General features: G+C 48.8%; 1 long non-coding RNA gene across 1 annotated transcript; it reads left to right on the top strand.

Annotated features, from left to right (window-relative positions):
• Window positions 1–2,138: 2,138 nt before the first annotated feature.
• LOC128773751 (uncharacterized) lies at window positions 2,139–4,385 on the top strand. Its single transcript, XR_008418172.1, has 3 exons — window positions 2,139–2,408; window positions 2,882–3,806; window positions 4,072–4,385. It is a non-coding gene; the product is annotated as an uncharacterized LOC128773751 (long non-coding RNA).
• The last annotated feature ends 2,262 nt before the right edge of the window (window positions 4,386–6,647 follow it).

The raw sequence follows: 6,647 nt of genomic DNA, 5'->3' as shown, positions 1-6,647 counted from the left end.
GCTTTGTGGAGCACATCCCTCTGACACTACAGGATGCTCCAGACTCACCTGGAATGTTCCCTGCCCCAGTCCTAGGGTCAGACATTTCTCCGAGGAGCCCTGGTTCCTTTCCTTACAGAATAGCGTTAGAAATGAATTATTAAAGTGTGACAATAGTAGGGTTACTTTAAAAAAATTTTTTTTAACGTTCATTTATTTTTGAGACAGAGAGAGGCAGAGCATGAACGGGGGAGGGTCAGAGAGAGGGAGACACAGAATCTGAAACAGGCTCTAGGCTCTGAGCTGTCAGCACAGAGCCCGACGCGGGGCTCGAACTCACGGACCGCGAGATCGTGACCTGAGCCGAAGTCGGCCGCTTCACCGACTGAGCCACCCAGGCGCCCCTAGGGTTACTTTTTTAAAAGTCTCTATCTTTTCGATATACACACTGACCTGTTTAGATTACGTGGTAAGTCATAGTTGCTTGAAAACAACTTGGAAATGAGGGGTGTGGGTGGGTGTATGGATGAAACAAGACTGGTCATGAGTTGATCATTATTGAAGCTGGGTGATCGGTCTGGGGTTCCTGTTACTCTTCTGTTTTTACAGGTTCTTGAAATGTACTATCACAAAGCTTTTTAAAAAGAAGGGAATAGTTGACAGAGCCGATGGAAACAGGTGTTTTATTGGAGATACCAACGATAAGCACATCTTTGACCCTTTGTACTTTTATTTTTAACCTCCAAGTCCAAAGCATGAAAAAAGTGGCCTCTCCATTGTAGAGAAAAATAGTAGCCTGGCTCAAACAAAATGGCATCAGCCACCAGCTGGTCTGGAGACATAAGATATAAATTGTCTATAGGACGTAGGACAGCTTTATTAAAACTTCAGTGTTTACAGGTCATAGTTAGATCTTCAAATCCTAGTTAAGCACACACACACACACACACACACACACACACACACCCGGAACACCAAGCCACTTATTCAAAGCACTTGGTTCATGAGTTGGACAAATTTTTCAGTATATTCATACTTAACGGTCAGGATTTCCTCAGTTCTTCTACAAGGCGCGTCTGCCTTGGTCACAAGAATCCTCTGGATCACTCATCTTTCGTGACCGTTCAAACATATGTGACGTGTCCCATGGTGGTAGTGGGGAGCCACACTTGGATTCATGAAGTACAAACATCAGTAACAATTAGTTTATTTTTAACTGGGAGACATACTGGAAATGGGGCCATGTTTTAAGAAGAAATTTGGCTTTTGTGTGCTTTTGTTTTTTCAACCGACATTTGAGTATCTCTACGTGGGAGATGCTGGGCTAAACCCTGGGAATACAAAAATAAATAAACGTACCAGCCTTGGAAGTGCTCACAGGGAGGAAATTGAGCATTTCCGGGATGCCATCTGGCAGCAAGCTCGGGGAACGACACACTGGGGGGCCCAGGGGACCAGAGAGAGGCGCGGGAGGTAGGATGTGCAGGACCTGGTGACCTGAGGGCCGCGGCCGGCGAGGACGACAGTGGCAGTCGCTGTGTCAGGGGCCCGGACGCGAGAGTGGACGGCGTGCTGTTGACAACACGGGACTGGAGAGGGGTGGATTGGCAAAGAGAAGGCAGGAGAAGAGTTGGGTGTGATGAGGATGAGATGTGTCTGTGGGCTCGCGGGTGGAGACGTCACTAGACAACCGGATGTACAGCAGTCCCCTTAACCGCGAGGGGACACGTTCCAAGACACCCAACGGGAGCCTGAGACCGCGCTTAGTACCCGACACTATATATACCACGATTTCCCTGTACATACATACCTCAAATGGAGTTCAATTTCTCACGGAGGCAGAGGAAGAGATGAACAACAGTAAGTAATGATAGAGTAGGGAGCGCCTCCGACTCCTGATTTTGGCTCTGGGCGTGATCTCCCCGTTCGTTAGATGGAGCCCCACACCGGGCTCTCCACTCAGTGCTGAGCCTGCTTGGGATATTCTCTCTCTCTCTCTCTGCCCCTCACACACACACACACACTCTCTCTCTCTCTCTCTCTCTCTCTCTCTCGCAAAATAAATAAATAAGTCAATTTTTTCCAGTTTAAAAAAATAACAAAATACAACCATTATAACAATATAATGAAAGTTACGTGAACGTGGTCTGTCTCTCAAAATGTCTCGTGCTGCACTCACCCTTCTTCTTCCTCCTGTGATGCTGTGAGCTGACAAAATGCCTGTGTCAATGATGAGATAAAGTGAGGCGGGAGACGCAGGCCTTGTGACTTGGCGTCAGGCTACTATTGACCTGATGGTGCGCCCGGAGGATCGTCTGCTTCCGGACCCTGGTTGACCTCGGGTAACCGAAGTCCGTGGGTAAGGGGAGACGACGGTATAGGCCTGGCACTCAAGGAGAACGTTCGGGAAAGAAGCTGTAGCTAGAAAGGTAGGCGTGATGATCGTTTTTGTCGGTGGTGTCTCAGAACTATCCCCTCAACTTCTCACTTACGTCGCAGCCTGTAGCCCGTAGTAACTTTGCTTTCTGGAATGCACAGTACACTTGCGACCTTGGTCCGTCCTCAATTTGGTGAACGTTCCGTGCGTCCCTGAAAACGGTGAACTCGCTTTTTGAGTCTAATGTGTATCAACAATACCTTTTTACCCTTTATCTACCGATATCTGCCCTTTAATTTGGCTTACTTATGTTCAAGGCTGAAAGATACAATAAGGTCTTTTTTTTCTATTGCATTTCTATTCGAGTACCCATATGGTCTATCTGGTGTTGGTTCCTCCTTCTGGATTCGATGTAATTCATCACATATACTGGTTTATGGTCCGCCTTCCCTGTACTCGAACCTCTTACCAATGTAAGGACTCCAGATGCGTTGACTGCTCTTTGCCTGTAATTCTACCTGGCAGGGATCAGGATCGTCCCTGCGGCCCACTTTTTGTTTATTTGCGGATCACCGCCTGTCCAGCCCTTTATTTGTAATGTTTAAAGCAAATGACAAGGTAGGTAAATGCCTACAGTTGTTTGTAGAACCCATCCTTGAATCTTTTTAATATGGGTGGTTAATCTATTTGTACGTCCCATTAAACTAAAGTGACCCTCTGACATATTGTATGCTTTCCTGTTATGGTTTTGCGGTTTCTGCCTCCCACTAAATGGCAATGTGTTATTTTCTTTTATCTTCCACAGTGATTTGAACATGATATGGCCTGTGTTTTTGTAATGAAACAATCATTGTGAAAGCAATACGCTGCAGACAAATCAGAAAGATAAGCACAACGAAATGAAACAGACCCAGAATCCCACCTACCCAGAGACGCCCACTGTAAACATGTTTGTGTATATCTTCCCACATGTCTTCTAGAAATGTAAGCACATCTGTATATAAACACACAATAGAATCCACCAGGGAGTCAGGCTACACATCCACTCCCGTGACCTACTTGGATGGACGGAGCACGAATGCCTTTCCTTATGAATAAGTCCCCTCTACTTAATTTCGAAAATCCCCTTATTGTGGCCCTAGTCAGGCTTCATATAGATATTTTCAAACTGCCCTCCGGATGTGTTTGTACCGAATTCACTTCTCCTCAGCGTGAATAATTAATACTGCTTTTGATGTTTGCTAATGTGATAAGAGGGGAAGAATAACGCGCATCCCGTTTTCATTCGTACGAGTGTCATACCTAGTCAAGCTGAACATTTGCATGCTTCCTTATCTGTTTTCTTTCAGGATTTAATGTATGATGAAGGTGATGTTTTGCAACTAGTCGGGAAAGGATGGATTGTTCAGCAAATGATGTGGGCACCACTGTTTTCCCATGAGGAAAAAAGGTAAAGGCTTTTTGATAAGATGCTCACCGGATGTATTTATGATGTCTTCAGAAGAACCACAGGGGCGCCTGGGTGGCTCAGTCGGTTAAGCGCCCAACTCTCGGTTTTGGGCTCGGGTCGTGATCTCATGCCTTGTGGGTTCGAGCCCCTCATCGGGCTCTGCACTTGACGATGCTTCGGACCAGATCCTCTGTCTCCCTTTCCTTCTGCCCCTCGCCAGCTCACGCTCCCTCTCTCTCTGTCTCTGTCTCTGTCTCTCTCTCAGATGATTAAACGTTAAAAAACAAGAAAGAACCACAAATCTACTAGAAGAGACATGGGCGTGTTTATAGCAGCTCACCCCTGCTCAGTGGCCCTGGCCTTGAAAGCACACGTCCCTCCGCCCCCCGCTCGTCATCCTTCTGGTCTGGGCTCAAGCGACACTTCCTCGGGCCGGTGGCTCATCCTCCTCTCCACCGGGCAAAGGTCACCTGGCGTATCTCACGCCTACCTCGCCTTTGCCACATTTTGGACATTTGTAAGTTATCCAAGTATTTGGAGGGTTTTTGTTTGTTTTGAGAGAGAGTGCACGTGCGAGCGAGCGGGGGAGAGGGGCAGTGGGAGAGAGAGAGTCTTAAGCAGGCTCAGCGTGGAGCCCACCGTGGGGCTCAATCCTACGACCCTGCATCCAGACCTGAGCCCAAATCGAGAGTCGGACGCTCAGCCGACTGGGCCACCCACCCTCCCCCGGAGTGCGATGCTCTCTTCTCACTTAGACAGGAAGGTGCCTAAGGTGTGAAGGAGCAAACTCTTTCCTTCACTCTTCCCTGCCGGGCAGCCTGCCAAGCATTTAGCACCTTTCCGGGGGTGCTTCCTCCCATCTTTTAAAATGCACGTTAAATACTTTTTTCAATACACTTTAAAATCCCGTTGCCAGTGCGCGCCCGCCGCTACCAGGGACGCTCTTGCTGTGGCTTCTACCTGCAACGCTAGGTCCCTGGGGTCTCTCGCTCACCTCCCCAAAGAGGCTCACTCCCTCTGCCTCCTTTTCTAAGGTTTGCCGGGTGTTTGGGAATTGACCTAACGGAATGAAAAGGCAAGGGGCAGAGCATGGCAGGGCCACCAATGACCGTACTTTGTGAGACCTGAAGATGCCACGGGTTGTCACACACGCCCGGAAATCAGACGTGCTTTCGCGCTGGTGGGGGGAGTACATCTTCAAATGGATGACACAGGACTTGTCTCACTCCAGCCCCCAGGACCTTAGACTTAGTGGAAATATTTCCGGAACCGTAGCCAAAGCAAGCCTGCCCATCTTAGTTTTCAGGGGGACCGTGCATCTCCATCGTTTTCAGTTTCTTACAGACATTTATTTAGTGAGGTGGCAGGAGTGAGTCCATGGCTGGTACCGAGATGTCACGTTAAGCCAGATGACGGGTTGGGAACTTAGTTGTTAATTCTCTTCAGAGCCACACTGTTCTCTGGTAGCTCACTCTTTCTCCCTCTGGTTTCAAAGCTTGGCACTACGTATGCAAGACCAAGCAGAAAATGATCTAAAGGCCAAATGGCAATTTATGACATTAACTCATTAACTCTCCTACTTGCGGAAAGGCTCAGGATGAATTCAGTACCAAAAAAAGGAAAAAAAGTCAAGCTACATTTGATTCCTGGGAGTATGAGGCAGAGCACAAATACTTGGGCCCTGCTTCGCGTTAGGCGCCCTTCTCGACTCTGAAGACACAGGAAACAAACGAGTGAGACTCGCTGCCCTTATGAAGAGTTCGTTCTAGCGGGGAGGACGTCCGGTGTACAAATAAACACGATGGCAGCAAGTGCATCGGCTGCATTTCACCTTATTTTGAGCTGTGCTATCGAGGCTCCCAAACCCAGTAAGTCACACACATCGGCTTCTTACTCACACGCTGTGTAGGAGGCGGTGGGTTGGCCTGGTCCCGCCCCAACATGCCTTCTTGCTCCCGAAACCAGTCTGAAGGAGCAGCCCCTGCGTGGCACAAGCTGTGCTCGTGGCAGAGGGGAATGGGAGAGAGATGACCAAGAAGCCGTGGTAACGCTTCTGCTGGCACTTGATGTGCTTGAGGGCCACTTAGTCTCGTTGGCCAAAGCAGAGTTCAGGGTCAACAACGGCATGGGCGATAGACTTTGTCTTCAAGAAGGAACCGCGAGCCCCACGCCAATGGACGGATGCAAGATCCTCCTACAGGGAAAGGAAGAGGCGAGGGCTACAACTAATATAAGCAGTCCCAAGTTTAAGTGCTATGGAGAAAATACGGCAGGGAGGGAGGGTTAGAGGACCCAGGCGTGTGAGCATAATGGCGGGGGGGGGGGCGGGGAGAAGGGGGGGCACCCAGGAAATTGGCAAATTTCAGAAAGGTATGAATGTGTTCTATTTTGCCAGTGGGATCACGACGTATGGTTGAGACTGCCGGCTGTTTACCAAGATCCATTTCCTGCTGCTGTGGGGCACAGACTTTTCTGGTCACCATTACAGTCTGGCGCGGCCACATGGTCATAAATGAGTAACTCTTTACTGTCATCTAATATCCACCGGGCGTTCGCCTTTCCTGGACTGTCTCATAAACGCCTTTTACTGTTGGCTTTTTAAAATAAATTTTGTTAATTTGTTTTGAGACACAGAGGGAGGGAGAGAGAACAAGTGGGGGAGGGGCAGAGAGAGGGAGAGAGAGAGTCCCAAGCAGGCTCTGCGCTGTCAGTGCAGAGCCTGACGTAGGACTTGAACTCACGAACCGTGAGAGCAGGACCGGAGCCAAAATCAAGAGTCAGATGCTTAACCAACGGAGCCACCCAGGCACCCCTACTGTTGGCGTCTTTCAATCCGGATCT

The sequence above is a fragment of the Panthera pardus genome, unplaced genomic scaffold (assembly GCF_024362965.1).
Source record: "Panthera pardus isolate Hobbes unplaced genomic scaffold, ASM2436296v1 HiC_scaffold_27, whole genome shotgun sequence".
NCBI classification, from domain to species: Eukaryota; Metazoa; Chordata; class Mammalia; order Carnivora; family Felidae; genus Panthera; species Panthera pardus.
This window is presented reverse-complemented; position numbering and strand designations above follow the sequence as displayed.